Raw genomic sequence first — 15776 nt, 5'->3', positions numbered from 1 at the left:
TCCGCAACAGGAGAGGCCGTGATAGTGAGAGGCCCGCGCACCGCGATGAGGAGTGGCCCCCGCTTGCCGCAACTGGAGAAAGCCCTCGCACAGAAGCGAAGACCCAACACAGCCATAAATAAAAATAAAATAAATAAATTTAAAAAAAAAAAATTCCAACTATTTTGTTGGAAAGAAAAGTTATTTCAGTATTGCTTGATATGTATTTCTCTAATTGTTAACAAGTTTGGAAATTTTGTCATGTGATCAGTTACTTTTATATATTTCATTGAATTGAATTTTCATGTGTTTTGCTCATTTTCCTCTGTGATGTTTGTCCTTTATTCCATAGTTTTTAGAGTTCTTTATATATTATATGTTAGTGATATTAGTCTTCTTTCTGTGCCATATGTTGTAAATATTTTCTCTCAGTTTATCAGGTACCTTTTGCTTTTGTTTATAATGGTTTTGTTGTTATAGTTGCTTTGCCCTGCATTTTTTATGTCATTAAATTTATCACTTATTATCAATATCTTTAGATTTGAGTCATACATAAAAAAGCATTCTAATAAGTTTGGAATTTATTCTTGTGCATAGCATGAAGCATGAAATTTATTTACCTTTTATTCAAAATGGTTATCCAGTTGCCCCATACCATTTACTACAAAGCCCATTTTTCTCCCTGTGATTTGAGTGGCTAACTTTATCATATACTAAATCTCCATATATACTGGAAACAATTTCTTTTCTAGTCCACGGATATACTTGTAACTTCAGTCAGCAGTGTTACTATTATTTTTAAATCATATATGTATTATACACACACACACACACACATATATTATGTAATATATATTTCACTAAAAATAAAAGTAGCAAGATGGCAGATGAATAAGATGTGGAGATCACCTTCCTCCCCACAAATACATCAGAAATACATTTACATGTGGAACAACTAGCAAGACAGGAACACAAAACCCCCCAGTAGAAGAGAGTCTGTCTAAAAATAATAATAAGGTCACAAACACCACAGAACACACCAACGGGCACGGTTCTGCATACCAGGAACATAAGATCCAGCCTCATCCACCAGAACACAGGCACCAGTCCCCTCCACCAGGAAGCCTACAAAACCCACTGGCCCAACCTTAGCCACTGGGGGAAGACAACAAAAACAACAGGAACTACAAACCTCCAGCCTGCGAAAAGGAGACCCCAAACACAGTAAGGTCAGCAAAATGAGAAGACAGAGAAACACACAGTAGATGAAGGAGCAAGGTAAAAACCCAACAGACCAAAAAAATGAAGATGAAATAGGCAGTCTACCTGAAAAAGAATTCAGAGTAATGACAGTAAAGATGATACAAAATCTTGGAAATAAAATGGAGAAAATACAAGAAACGTTTAACAAGGACCTAGAAGAACTAAAGAGCAAACAAACAATGATGAACAACACAATAAATGAAATTAAAAATTCTCTAGAAGAAATCAATAGCAGAATAACTGAGTCAGAAAAACGGGTAAGTCACCTGGAAGATAAAATAGTGGAAATAACTACTGCAGAGCAGAATAAAGAAAAAAGAATGAAAAGAACTGAGGACAGTCTCAGAGACTTTTGGGACAACATTAAACGCAGTTGGAATGCAGTTAAAGTTAAAAACTTCCCTAATATGGGAAAGTAAACAGTTAGTCAAGTCCAGGAAGCACAGAGATTCCCATACAGGATAAATCCAAAGAGAAACACTCCAAGACACATATTAATCAAACTATCAAAAATTAAATACAAATAAAAAATATTAAAAGCAGCAAGGGAACAACAACAAATAACATACAAGGGAATCCCCATAAGGTTAACAGCTGATCTTTCAGCAAAAACCCTGCAAGCCAGAAGGGTGTGGCAGGACATATTTAAAGTGATGACGGGGAAAAACCTACCACCAAAATTACCCCCCAAGGATCTCATTCAGATTCAACCGGGAAATTAACACCTTTAGAGACAAGAAAAAGCTAATTGAATTCAGCACCACCAAACCAGCTTTACAACAAATGTTAAAGGAACTTCTCTAGGCAGGAAACACAAGAAAAGGAAAAGACCTACAGTAACAAACCCACAACAATTAAGAAAATGGTAACAGGAATGTACATAACGATAATTACCTTAAATGTAAATGGATTAAGTGCTCCAACCAAAAGATATAAACTGACTGAATGGACACAAAAACAAGACCTGTATGTATGCAGTCTACAAGAGAACCACTTTAGACCTAGTGACACATACAGACTGAAAGTGGGGATGGAAGAAGATATTCCATGGAAATTAAAAGAAAACTGGAGTAGCAATTCTCATATCAGACAAAATAGACTTTAAAATAAAGACTATTAAAAGAGACAAAGAAGGACACTACATAATGATCAAGTGATCAATCCAAGAAAAGATATAACAATTGTAAATATTTATGTACCCAACATAGGAGCACCCTTATACATAAAGCAAGTGCTAACAGCCATAAAAGGGGAAATTTACAGTAACACAATAACACTAGGGGACTTTAACACCTCACTTTCACCAATGGACAGATCATCCAAAATGAAAATAAATAAGGAAACACAAGCTTTAAATGATACATTAAACAAGATGGACTTAACTGATATTTATAGGACATTCCATCTAAAAACAACAGAATACACTTTCTTCTCAAGTGCTCATGGAACATTCTCCAGGATGGATCATATCTTGGGTCACAAATCAATCCTTGGTTAACTTAAGAAAACTGAATTTGTATCAAGTACCTTTTCCAACCACAACGCTATGATACTAGATATCAATTACAGGAAAAGAAGTGTAAAAATACAAACACATGGAGGCTAAACAATATGCTCTTAAATAACAAGAGATCACTGAAGAAATCAAAGAGGAAATAAAAAAAATACCTAGAAACAAATGACAATGAAAACACGACACCCGAAAACCTATGGGATGCAGCAAAAGCAGTTCTAAGAGGGAAGTTTATAGCAATACAGTCCTACCTCAAGAAACAACAAACATCTCAAATAAACAACTTAACCTTACACCTAAAGCAATTAGACAAAGAAGAACAAAAAAACCCCAGAGTTAGCAGAAGGAAAGAAATCATAAAGATCAGATAAGAAATAAATGAAAAAGAAATGAAGAAAACAATAGCAAAGATCAATAAAACTAAAAGCTCGTTCGTAGAGAAAATAAACAAAATTGATAAACCATTAGCCAGACTCATTAAGAAAAAAAGGGAGAAGACTCAAATCAATAGAATTAGAAATGAAAAGGAGAAGTAACAAATGATACTGCAGAAATACAGAAGGTCATGAGAGATTAATACAAGCAACTATATGCTAATAAAATGGACAACCTGGAACAAATGGACAAATTCTTAGAAAAGCACAACCTTCCAAGACAGAACCAGGAAGAAATACAAAATAAGAACAGACCATTCAAAAGCACTGAAATTGAAACTGTAATTAAAAATCTTCAAACAAACAAAAGCCCAGGATCAGATGGCTTCACAGGCGAATTCTATCAAACATTTAGAGAAGAGCTAACACCTATCCTTCTCAAACTCTTCCAAAATATAGCAGAGGGAGGAACACTCCCAAACTCATTCTATGAGGCCACCATCACCCTGATACCAAAACCAGACAAAGATGTCACAAGGAAAGAAAACTACAGGCCAATATCACTGATGAACGTAGATGCAAAAATCCTCAATAAAATACCAGCAAACAGAATCCAAGAGCACATTAAAAGGATCATACACCATGATCAAGTGGGGTTTATCTCAGGAATGCAAGGATTCTTCAATATATGCAAATCAATCAATGTGATACACCATATTAACAAACTGAAGGAGAAAAACCATATGATCTTCTCAATAGATGCAGAAAAAGCTTTTGACAAAATTTGATACCCATGTATGATAAAAACCCTCCAGAAAGTAGGCATAGAGGGAACTTACCTGAACATAATAAAGGCCATATATGACAAACCCCCAGCCAACATCGTTTTCAATGGTGAACAACTGAAACCATTTCCTCTAAGATCAGGAACAAGACAAGGTTGTCTACTCTTACCACTATTATTCAACATAGTTTTGGAAGTTTTAGCCACAGCAATCAGAGAAGAAAAAGAAATAAAAGGAATCCAAATTGGAAAAGAAGAAGTAAAGCTGTCAGTGTTTGCAGATGACATGATACTATACATAGAGAATCCTAAAGATGCTACCAGAAAACTACTAGAGCTAATCAGTGAATTTGGTAAAGTAGCAGCATACAAAATTAATGCACAGAAATCTCTGGCATTCCTATACACTAATGATGAAAAATCTGAAACAGCAATTAAGGAAACACTCCCATTTTCCACTGCAACAAAAAGAATAAAATACCTAGGAATAAACCTACCTAAGGAGACAAAAGACCTGTATGCAGAGAACTATAAGACACTGATGAAACAAATTAAACATGATACAAACAGATGGAGAGATATACCATGTTCTTGGATTGGAAGAATCAACATTATGACAATGACTATACTACCTAAATCAATCTACAGATTCAATGCAATCCCTATCAAACTACCACTGGCATTTTTCACAGAACTAGAACAAAAAATGTCACAGTTTGTATGGAAACACAAAAGACTCGAATAGCCAAAGCAATCTTGAGAACGAAAAACGGAGCTGGAGGAATCAGGCTCCCAGACTTCAGACTATAGTACAAAGCTATAGTAATCAAGACAGTATGGTACTGGCATAAAAACAGAAATATAGATCAGTGGAACCGGATAGAAAGCCCAGAGATATACTGACACACATATTGTCACCTTATTTTTGATAAAGGAGGCAATAATATACAATGGATAAAAGACAGTCTCTTCAAAAGTTGTTCATTGTGGCCATTGTAATTCAAGTTTATCTTTGATATGGTTAACCTGCTTGTTTAGCCTTTATAAAATTTTCTTCACCTGAGGCTTCACACTAGATACAGTCCAGTTTAAGTCAGACCCAGACCAACCCTGGACCCTGTCCAGTTTCTAAATTGGATTCAGTTCAACCCCAGACCCAGTTTGGTTTCTAAGTCGAACCCAGTCTGACTTTAGACTTAAGTCCTTTTCCAGTCCCAATCTGGTTTCCAAGTTGGACCCAGTCCAACTCCAAACACAGTCCAGTTTCTATGTTGGACCCAGTCTGACTCTAGCTGACTTCCAGACCCCATCCTGATAAAGAAATGCTCAAATAAAGCCTGAAATCTCATAACGCAAAAGCTAGGATGCTAGAGAGATTTAACTCACAACCTCCAGAGGCAGTAAAAAAACAACAGTGAGCTCAAGGGGTTCAAGAGGTACTTACACCTGGTTCCTCCCTGCTCCTGGGGGTCATCGGAGGCCTGTGGTTCTCTCCTCTGACCCCAGAACTGTCAAAAGATAAACTGAGGCATATTGAAAATTTTAAGATTTTATTTGAGCAAAAAATCATTTTGAATTGGGCAGCATCCAATCTAGCAGATGGAAAGGAGCTCCAAGGAGCTATGAAAGACTTTTATAGGCAGAAGGGAGCAGGCACAGGAAGTTATACCTGCAAAAAATCAGGTTGGTTAGAGCAAGGTTGCTTTCCTTTAGGGGACTGCAGGGGTCTTTCAGGCAGGTGACCTAACTAATGCTGATCAGGTGATTCCTGATTGACTGGTTTAAGATTCTATTTCTGGGACACCCAAAACTGTAATTAAGTCTCAGTCTCATGACATGGGGCTTAAGCATAAGTGACTCCATTTGGGGCCTGTTGTCTTGTTTTTAACAGGTTGTAGTCAAGATATTAGCCTGGACCACTAATGTGAAGGCTTGACTGGGGCTGGAGGATCCATTTCCAAGATAGCGCACTAAAATGGCTGGTAAGTTGATGCCAGCTGTCCTCAAGAGGCATTAGTTACTACCATGTGGACCTTTCTGGCGGACTGTCTGAGGATTTTCACAAAATAGCAACTGGCTTCCTCTAGAGCCAGTGGTCCAAGAGAGAGGAGGGCAAAAGCTACAATGGCTATTTTGACCATGCCTCAAAAGTCACACTCTTTCACTTTTTCCATATTCCATTACTCACTCAGGCCAGTACTATTCAAAGTTGGTAGAGAATATACAATGTTGTGAATACTAGCAGAAAAGAATCAATGAGGTATTTTGGAAGTTCCTACCACAGGTTGGGTGTTCAAGAAATCAATGTTATTATAAAATTTCTCTATTCATCACAGAAAAAGTGTTAAAAAATCCCTAAAACCCAAAACAATAACTCTTTTCATCACTGTTTTAATTAAAAGTAGGTAATCATCAAGAAAATGCTTAATAATATTGTATGTTTTCTGAAATATTAAGGTAGTAAGAGAGACTAAATCATTAATTTACAGTACTTATATTTCATGAATTTTATGTTTAGTAGTCTACTGATTATAAAAATGTACAGCTCTAGGTATAAAAATGTTGCCCACTTAAATACATGCACATTGCCTCTATATCATAGCTGCCCTACTTAACTACAACTATGAAGGCAAGTTCTTTGTCTTTTATTACTGCCTAGCCCATAGCACCTCCATATTGCTGTACACAGAAGACACACAGTGAATGTTTGTTAAATTGCATTAAAATTTTGGGACAAATCTTCTGAAAACAAATACATGAACATCCATGGTGGTCTTGCTAAGATGTATTGGCATTCAATAGCATGCCTATACAGACGTACAATACAAAAATGTCTCAATGCCTGGTTTTTGTTGTTTTCAAACTGGTTTGGAGATGGGCAAGTCTTATCCTAAGCAAATTATGGAGCAAGCAAAATTACTCTTCATTGCACTGATCTTCTCCAAATCTTGGCTCATTTTTCCTTTTGTAGTAATCTCTCTCTTTAGTTGGGCTTAAAATTCATCTAAGGTGAAGAATGGCTTTGGCCCAGAGTCATCCTAATATCAAGCCCTGTGTCTGTCATCAAAGTCTAAAAGAATCTGACAGACCTATTTGTGAGCCTTTTGCATTCTCAGGGGGCTCTTTTGTTCTTCCCCAGGGGTGATTTTTCCTCTTCAGATACCCAGTGTTCCCTTTTCTTTAGCTACCTCTTTTGAACACAGAGAAATTCTGTCACTCTATCTGTCATGTTCACTTGTTAATTGGTGGATTTTTCTTTTAAATAAAATAGTTGCTGCCAATGTATTCCCTAAACAAGACAGTGCACTTCAAATGTTTCATCCCTGAGTGGAAAGTCTGATAGAATCCTTTAAAGCATTCCTGTCAACCATGGGAAGATACTAAAATGGGTTATTCCAAGGTATTTTCCAGCCAAAAGACACATACCAGGAAATAGCTTAGCCTGAGCTTCAGAAAGACCATTCTGGCTGCCACAGCTGCTGAAAGACCTAAGTTACAACCTCTTCAACAGCCAGGATATTCCATATGCTGTCTACCTCACACAGGTGTGTCACGCAGATCCTGTCATGACTTTCACACCTTTCTGTTTTGCCTGGCCAAGCTGTAGGAAACTTGCCCTCTCCTCTTCTAGACAAAGATCTTTTTTAAATAATGTGATTTTTAAACTTTCTTCTACCTCTTTCTAAATTGATGATACCTATTTTCTTGCTTTCCAGATTACTTCTACTTCTGGTATTGAGTCTTTGAAAACAAAACACATTGTTGTGATGTGGCACATCTTCATTAATAGATGTAATAGCACCATACATATCATGAAAATAAATGCATGCTAATTAATCAATCAGAAACAGTTATTTAGGTCTGAAGATTTTTTCCTGTGAAAATAGCAAATATGATAAACTTGGAAATTATTATGGGGTGTGAAAAATATAATAATGCGAAAGAGATTAAGAGATGATAACATTTTCCAGCTGGATTTAGATCCAAGTAAAGAGAAGGAATTAGGTGCAGATAATGCAAGTGAATTGCCCAAGTGGATGTAGCTAAAAGTTAGAGCTTTATGTTCTGAAACATCCCGAATCACTACTTATCAGGTCCTCAATAATTTTCAAAGTATCTAAGATTCATGTAGGGAAGGGGTGAGCAAGAGATCCTGAACTGAGTATTTATGTATGTAGAAAGGAGGGCCAGGAAAACCAAAATGAATGATGAGCCCACAAATCAGAAACAGTGGGGCCAGCCTTAGCTATTGCCTTAAGAGGCCTAGGTCTATCAGTCAAGCAACACGCAGAGGGGCTGCTATGCGCCAAGCTCTGTGCTAGGTTCCTACTCTCTCAGGTTTTACAGTCTAACAGAGATACAGAGAACCCAGAGACAAAATCAACCACAATACCTTCTGACGGTACAACATAGTGAAAGAAATAAGATTACAAGAAAATATTTCCAACATAAATTATTTTGGGAAGCATTTGAAGAGTAATATGTGTTTGTACAACTAAATTATCAGAGCTTCAGAAGCAAGGCATCCAAAGAAGGGAAACAGTGTCAAATATATTAGCAAGAGCTCATGTTTTAAGTCTTTCCTGAGAAAACAACCAATGTCTGCTTTTTACTTCAATGTGGGGAAAAATGGCAATCTTATGGACAATCATTTTCCTGACTTTCCACTTATAAAAGTCTATAATCAGTATAAACTCTTTAGTGTAACTGCCAAGAAACCTAAGTACAGTTACTTGAACAGCACTAAACATGGGTGCCTCCTCGTTTAGGTCAATCCAAGGGTGGTGAGCAGTCCCCAACACTGGGTAGCTCTTAGCACCATTTCTGAACATTGCATTTCCTACTATGCAGCAAGTATTGCCTGCCCATAATCTGTTTAGATGTTGTTCCTCAGGGCAGGGAACAATGAGAATTTCACATCTGCACTCTTGTTTATTCCAGTGTGAGGACAATCAACAGCTAAGACTCCCTCCTAAGTGGGGAACAAAAAAAGAGAAAAAAAAGAAAAAACAGGAAAAATAGAGTTGAGCAGTACTATCCAACTTAACTTTCAGTGATGGTGGAAATGTTCAAACTTTGTGCTGCCCAACAGAGTAGCTACTAACCACATGTGGCTGCTGGACACTTGAAAGGTGACTAATGAGAAAAAAGAACTGAATTTTTAACAATTTAATTTTAATCAATTTGCATTTAAAGAGCCACACATGGCTCTTAGTCACCTTATTGGACAGTGCGGGTCTTAGAGGCATTAAATGCATAAAAACTAGGAGAGTGATTCTCTGAATGTGGTCTGGGGACCTCTGAGACTCTTGGAGAACGCTTCATGGGGCCACAAAATCAAAACTATTTTTTATAAAAATACTAAGAGGTTATTTGCTATTTTACTTCCATGCTTTCACAGTGGCATTTTTCAGGGGCTACATAATGTAGTATGCAGCAGAATGAATGCAACAACAGATCTGAAAACCCAACTATTTTTTCTTAAGCCAAACATTAAAACCAATAGAAAAAATGCAAAACAACGCCAGTTTCTACTTCTAAAAAATATAGTTATATTTTATAAAAGAATCTGTTAGCATATGTGTTAGTTATTTAAATAAATATTAAAATATCTATTTTAAATTATCAATTTTAATTTTTCATATGGTTAATATAAATAAATATAAGTTATAAATCACACAAACAAATCCCTTTGGAGTCCTCAATAATTTTCAAGAGTATAATGGGGTCCTGAGGTCCAAAATTTGAGAATAACTAGACTAAGAAAACCAATAATTTCACTGTCTTTTTCTTTTTGTTTTGTTTTGTTTTTTGAGAAAAGAATTCCTTGTATGTTTAACAAAGTTTTGGGATAGTTTGCATTGGGGGATCCCTTGAGTATGACTGGGAATAGTCTAAAGCATCTTTAAATGTTTCCTGGAGCAATCAGTAATCAACATCTCCTCCTGGGTCAGATTATATCTTTAAAAAAGAACAATTTTCCCATAACAGGCAAGCTACTCTGGAGGATGTCAGGCATACAGAGAATGAAATGATTTGATTTTTTTTAACACCAGTAAATTATCCAGCATCAGAAGATCTGGTTTAGTGAAGAAAAATGAAGACATATTAATTCCAGAGTTTTACAGGCACATCTATATCGTATGTAGATAGAAAACCATGGTATGCGCTGTTTTGCACTGAATAGTTCCTGTACAACTAACACTCTTTTCTGGCCATGTACTGCCATCATGGACCAGAAAAACCACACCCTATTTAATGACAGCTTCAATTCCAAATTCAAATATCCATAGTCATTATGCGTGCAATATTCTCTAAATGTGCACCAATTGCTTTAACTGCACATTTATGAGGCTCCAAATTACTTCATAAAATACTCCATTAATGAGTTAAATGTTCTACTTCTCCTAAAAAAGAATTACTTGTCTTTAGTTAAAGCTTGTGCTACCCTCTGGAAGTTTCAATTTTTGTTTTCCACTACTGTCTACAGTCCTGAATACTCCCGTTGAGCCCTCTGATCAGTAGGGATTTGGGGTTATAAAACACCAGCTCTTGTTGATACATCCTGTGAAGGTGCCTCTAGATATCAACCTTACTAGTATGATATTGCCCTTAGACTTGAGCAACAGAGGTCACTGTCTGGGCCTTGCTGTATCGAAAGTCTTATTTTGGACTTCCTCTGACCAACTCTGCACCCCCGAACTCCACAGGAAAAAGAGTTGCAAAGTCAAGGGATGTATACACCCCAAGAATGCATTCCCCATTTCTAGACCATGCATACTGTAGGTCTCAGAATTATTTGCACAAACGACCCAAACCTTGTTTCTAGGGACCTGCTCTGGCCTCTCCCCTGAATATTTCATGCCAAGGATGTATGTGTATCCCTAAGCCCAAGGGATAGCCAAGGGGTCCCTTTAAGACCCAAGAGGTTTATAGGGTTTGAATACAGAGTTTGGGTGTTCAGGTGAAAGTATCCATATAAATACCCAAGAGGTCCTTCCCTGTACCATATGGAACTTGATGTGGGAAGTGAAGGGGGCAGAATGTGGGTCATGACTATATTCTAGCATGGAACTCAAAAGAGTTGGAACTTGAATGGTATGATATGTTTTAAAATGATTTTTCTGAATTCTGCCTTGAGGGTAGAATTTGGGTTTATAGTAAATAGGATAGGTTGAGTCATGCTGCAGTGATAAACATCTGTAAACCTCAGTGATTTACAACCAGAAAGCTATTATTTGTTCTACATATATACTGTTAGTCAAAAAGGGGATAAAGACCATTACAGTTACTCAGAAAACCAAACCAATGGACTTCTTTCCATAACCAGAGTTTAAAGACGAGATATGACAAACATACATTGGCTCTTTAACCTTCTGCCCCTGAGTGACACTATCATTTCTGCTCACATTTCACTGAACCATGCAAATCACGTAACCCTGACTACATTCCTGAGTAAAGAATTCCAACACTAAAATTTGTTCAAAGCAAGAGAACGGATTTTTTGGAATACCTTGGTTCACCAACATTCTTCCCTTTTGGTCACAAATATTTTATTCACTCCCTTCCCCACATGCAAAATACCCTCATTCTCTTCCTAAGAGGGAAAACTCAAAAGTCCTGTCCAATATGATTATCAGATTACAAAGCACAAAATCTAATGTGCGTATCTATATAAACCTAGATGTGCCACTTCTCATCTACAGAGCTAAGAAATATAAAAAACAAAAAAGACACGAAAAAAGTAATGTGATATACCCTCACTACCCTATACCTGTTGGATTCACAGAAGAGGAATGGAATGACTGGAATAAACATTCCTATTTAGGAAGGGGAAGGATGGAGGGAGGGGAGGAGAGGGGCACCTAGAAGCCACTGAACCATGGAAATGCCACACTTCCATTGAACAGCCATTGTGAGGCCTTTCTCCCTGATAGTATTCTCCAGCCTATAGTTCTCAGGGGCCCTTGGCTCTGACCTTTATACACTATCCTCATTGGATACTTCTGAAGAAGGTATAAGAAAATGTGCCTTCATTGAGACCTGAGCAGCTTTCTAAGTTTTCTCTACCCTTAGAAGGTTTGAGACCCAGGAACTATTCTAAGTCTTTAATAGTCACAGTTTCACAGGCTGGTAGTTCTCTGACAGTGCAATTCTCTCAAAGATAGTCATTTCATTCCTATTTATTTTCAGTCAGTCAGCTCTGTGTGCCAGTCATCTCACTCACAGTTCTTTTGCATATGTGCCCTTCTCGCTGGACTTGTGTGTGTAATCTTAACAGATACCCTGGGAGAAGCACATTCCTAGTATTTTTCTCTAGGTCTCCTGGTTCAACTGAAAAGATTTACTGTGTGAATAAACTCATTCCCAGATTTAAAAATGTGTCTGATGGTCACATTTTTGTTTTGGCCTTTACTGCTGCTATGCTGGATTTTAATTAGTATTTGTTTTTTAAAGGCCTTCACAGTTTTATTTTACTGCACGGAAATGGAAACCAGTTGGGTCTTTATTCTGCAAGTCTCCACATTTCTGAACTGTCTTTAATCCCTTTCATTCCTTCTTGTAAGTCAACCAATTCTTTTATCTCTTTCCTGTTGTAACATGTCAAAATGAAGTCAAAAGTGAGAAACTCAAGTTACTAATGTCGTTTGCTTATTCTTTTGTGAGAAGCTACAAACCCACTGGGTTCAATATTCACTTTCCATGTTACCACAGGTTAGAATTTTACCACTACATAGCACAAATCAGCATCTGTCTAATAATATTTCCTTGACACCTCTACCCATGGCCATAACTAATGCCAAATATTTTTGGGTTTTGTTCTTGTGTTTCTGGTACCTTCTGGAAAAATTTCTTTATCAGTCAGGATAGGCAACATTAATCTGGTTGCCAACCTGAAAGTCTGAGTGGCTTAAAGCAACAAAATTTATCTTTCTCTTATCCTACATATCTACTCAGAATGTGAAGCGGAGTGGAGCTTGTCATATGAACCCTAGTAAGTAAATTATGTCAGCTCTATCAGTCACACTGGTTCTTAAGGCTATTGCCCAGAAAGGATACATATCAATATTCATACATTTCACTGGCAAGTAAGTCACATGACCAAAATGTGAGTTTAAGTGGGGAGAAAAGTAAATTCCCACTAAATGGCCAATGTGAGAGAGGTGACATTAGCAAAAGATCCTAATGAATACCACTGGGAACAAGGATGGAACAAGGGAGACCATACAGAAAGTTACTGAAAAAAGTCAGGCATAAGATGGTCCTGGCATGGACCAGGGGGCATTATAGACGGCAAGAAGTCCAAGTCTGGGTAAAGTTTGAAGAGAGATTCAATAAGTTTTGCTAATGAAATGGGGTGATAAAGAAAACGAAGAAGTCAAGAATCAACCTAAAGTTTTGTCCTGAGCAAATAAGACAGAGTTGCCATTTACAGATATGAAGAAGATATGAGAGAAACCATATTGGGAGGTAATATCAAGAATTCAGTTTTGTGCATTTTAATTTTGAGAAGCTTACTCTGCATTTAGTTCTATACATGTGTATGGGGTTCTGAAGAGAGCCTCTTCTCCTATGCTGGCTATCTGGTTACACCTCCTCTTTAAATCTCAAACTGTACGGATCACTCTTCATCTGTTTTCTCAGTGTTCTTTTATCCACATACATTCCAATATTACAAGATTTATTATGTATTCCTACATTCAGTGACCCATAATACCTGCCAGGCTACAAGCTAATGGCATTAATTAAAAGTTCCTTATTATGTTCTCTTTAGAAAAATTGATCTCATGGCAAGCAATCATTCTACAGCACTCTCAAAAGTTCTGGGTTATTTTTACACTATTAAGCATGGTTTCCTTTTTAAGCAGATCATGTCTCACTTATAAAGACAGAAAAATGCTCCTATATTATAATAACCCTTTTTAAAACACTTAGGGGCTCTGGAATTATCAAAATCGAATATGCCTTAAATGTCTCAGAAAACTTGAGCGCTTCTTAAAGTTTTTCACAGGGCTCTTTTAGCAAATACAGAAAAACATTACCCATCCTATTGGCAACGATTATATGCAGCATGAAAAACAAATTTTAGTTGATCTCAAATAGAATGTTAACTCAATCATGCCTTTCAATTCTGACACACATTTGCAGAAGTGGGATTATTGGGTCGCTTCCACAGTCCCTTCTGCCAAAATCAAGTTTTAGCACACTATTCCCCAGATTATTGGAATCTGCTTGTAGTCAGTATAAAAAACTGCAGCTTTGTAAATTTTTGTACAGGGTCATAGATCAAATGTCACTCCTGTGGCTAAAAGTGATAGAAACTGTCTATTTATTATCTAGTTCCAATTTGAATTAATATCCCATAATTTCTGCTCATACATTTTTACTGAGCCTTCACCAGCCTCTTCAAAGTGCCTGAAACTTCTATGACACAGCTCAAACTCAGTTTTAGCCACATTCCCTGGGGTTCCACTGGCTTTGGTCTGGAGCTTTTGCTAATTTCCCAGCATCATCACTCTGTGGATGTTCACATTTTTTTTTTTTTCCAACAATAAGAAGGGATTTCTTGGTTGGATGGACTCAGAGCACACACTCATTTTGTCTATATCAGAAGAAAGTAGTCAAAACCAGTGGTAACATTCTGGGTCCTACAGAGCTTCACCCAATTCTATCTCAGTTTGAAACTCCTAATTTTCTAATCCCCACTGTCTTTACCAGGGCTGCAATTGTGTCACATCAACACTTAATGTCTAACTCTCCCCTATACATGAAGATGAGAACGTGGGTCAGAGACCTCATCCCAGCCATCCAATCTCACTTTTTATTTTGTTGTATTTTATGTTGATTTTCCTTAACTTTCTTCTCCTACACTGAAATTTGAATAAAATCAGGCCTTTTTGTTAGTTGAAGTTGACTGCCATTTCCCTGGCCCTAAGCTGCTCATGTAAGCATGTGTTTGATCTTTGGTTTTAACGTCACTTATTTCCAGTACAGGCCACAATACTGGGGAAAAAAATCTAATCTCCTAAAACCACAAGTTCTTTTATCCTTTCTCTGCTGGGTGCTGAAAAACTTATGCTTCCAAAGAAATTTCTATCCTGCAGAAAACTTGTTCTAAATTCAGCAACCAGTAAAGCACAGGTGCAAAAGCCTTCCCAGCTCTCACCCTATGTTCCAACTTAAAGGACCTATCTCTGCATTACCCAGCTGTGTATCTCAATCTCTAAGGTGTTTTATTCTTTCACCTTTCCCCAGGGGTGTTCAGTGTGCAGCCCAGAATTCTCCTTCCCAAGCACACCTCTCAACCATCTGAAAAAAGTCTGAACTTTCTGCCATGTCATACTAATAATCACTCAGAGATCTTTCCTTCCGCAGGAAAAAACAAAAACCACAACCATTCATTTCATATTAGATAAGAGGGATACATGAATCATCTTCCATCAGCAGTGTTTCTCCAATATTTTGGCACGGGACTCATTTCTAACACTATGAACCTAAGTTCCTGTGCTGTGCGGGAAACATCCATTTTTGATGTTATTCTCAGCAAGTGGGTCTGCTGGAAATGACCATCATCTTACACAGAGAAGGGATGTCCACTGCAATTGCTACTTGTTCTGGCAGACTCCCTCTCCTGAGTACTATTCACAAAGAGTTTAGAAGCTCTCCCTGACCTTCATTAAAAGTATACTTTAATTCTAGCAAGGCAGACAATAGGCACAGGTCAGCAAGCCAAGACAGTAACTCTTGCCTATGGTCCTCCAGTTTTAAAAGCTTAAAATAAGAATTATATGCAACCTACTATTAAACAAACATGTCAACATATGAAATCCAGAGGACGTTATAATAATAATAATAATAAACA

The sequence above is a fragment of the Balaenoptera ricei genome, chromosome 2, assembly GCF_028023285.1.
Source record: "Balaenoptera ricei isolate mBalRic1 chromosome 2, mBalRic1.hap2, whole genome shotgun sequence".
NCBI lineage: Eukaryota > Metazoa > Chordata > Mammalia > Artiodactyla > Balaenopteridae > Balaenoptera > Balaenoptera ricei.
Note: the sequence above shows the minus strand (reverse complement) of the source record.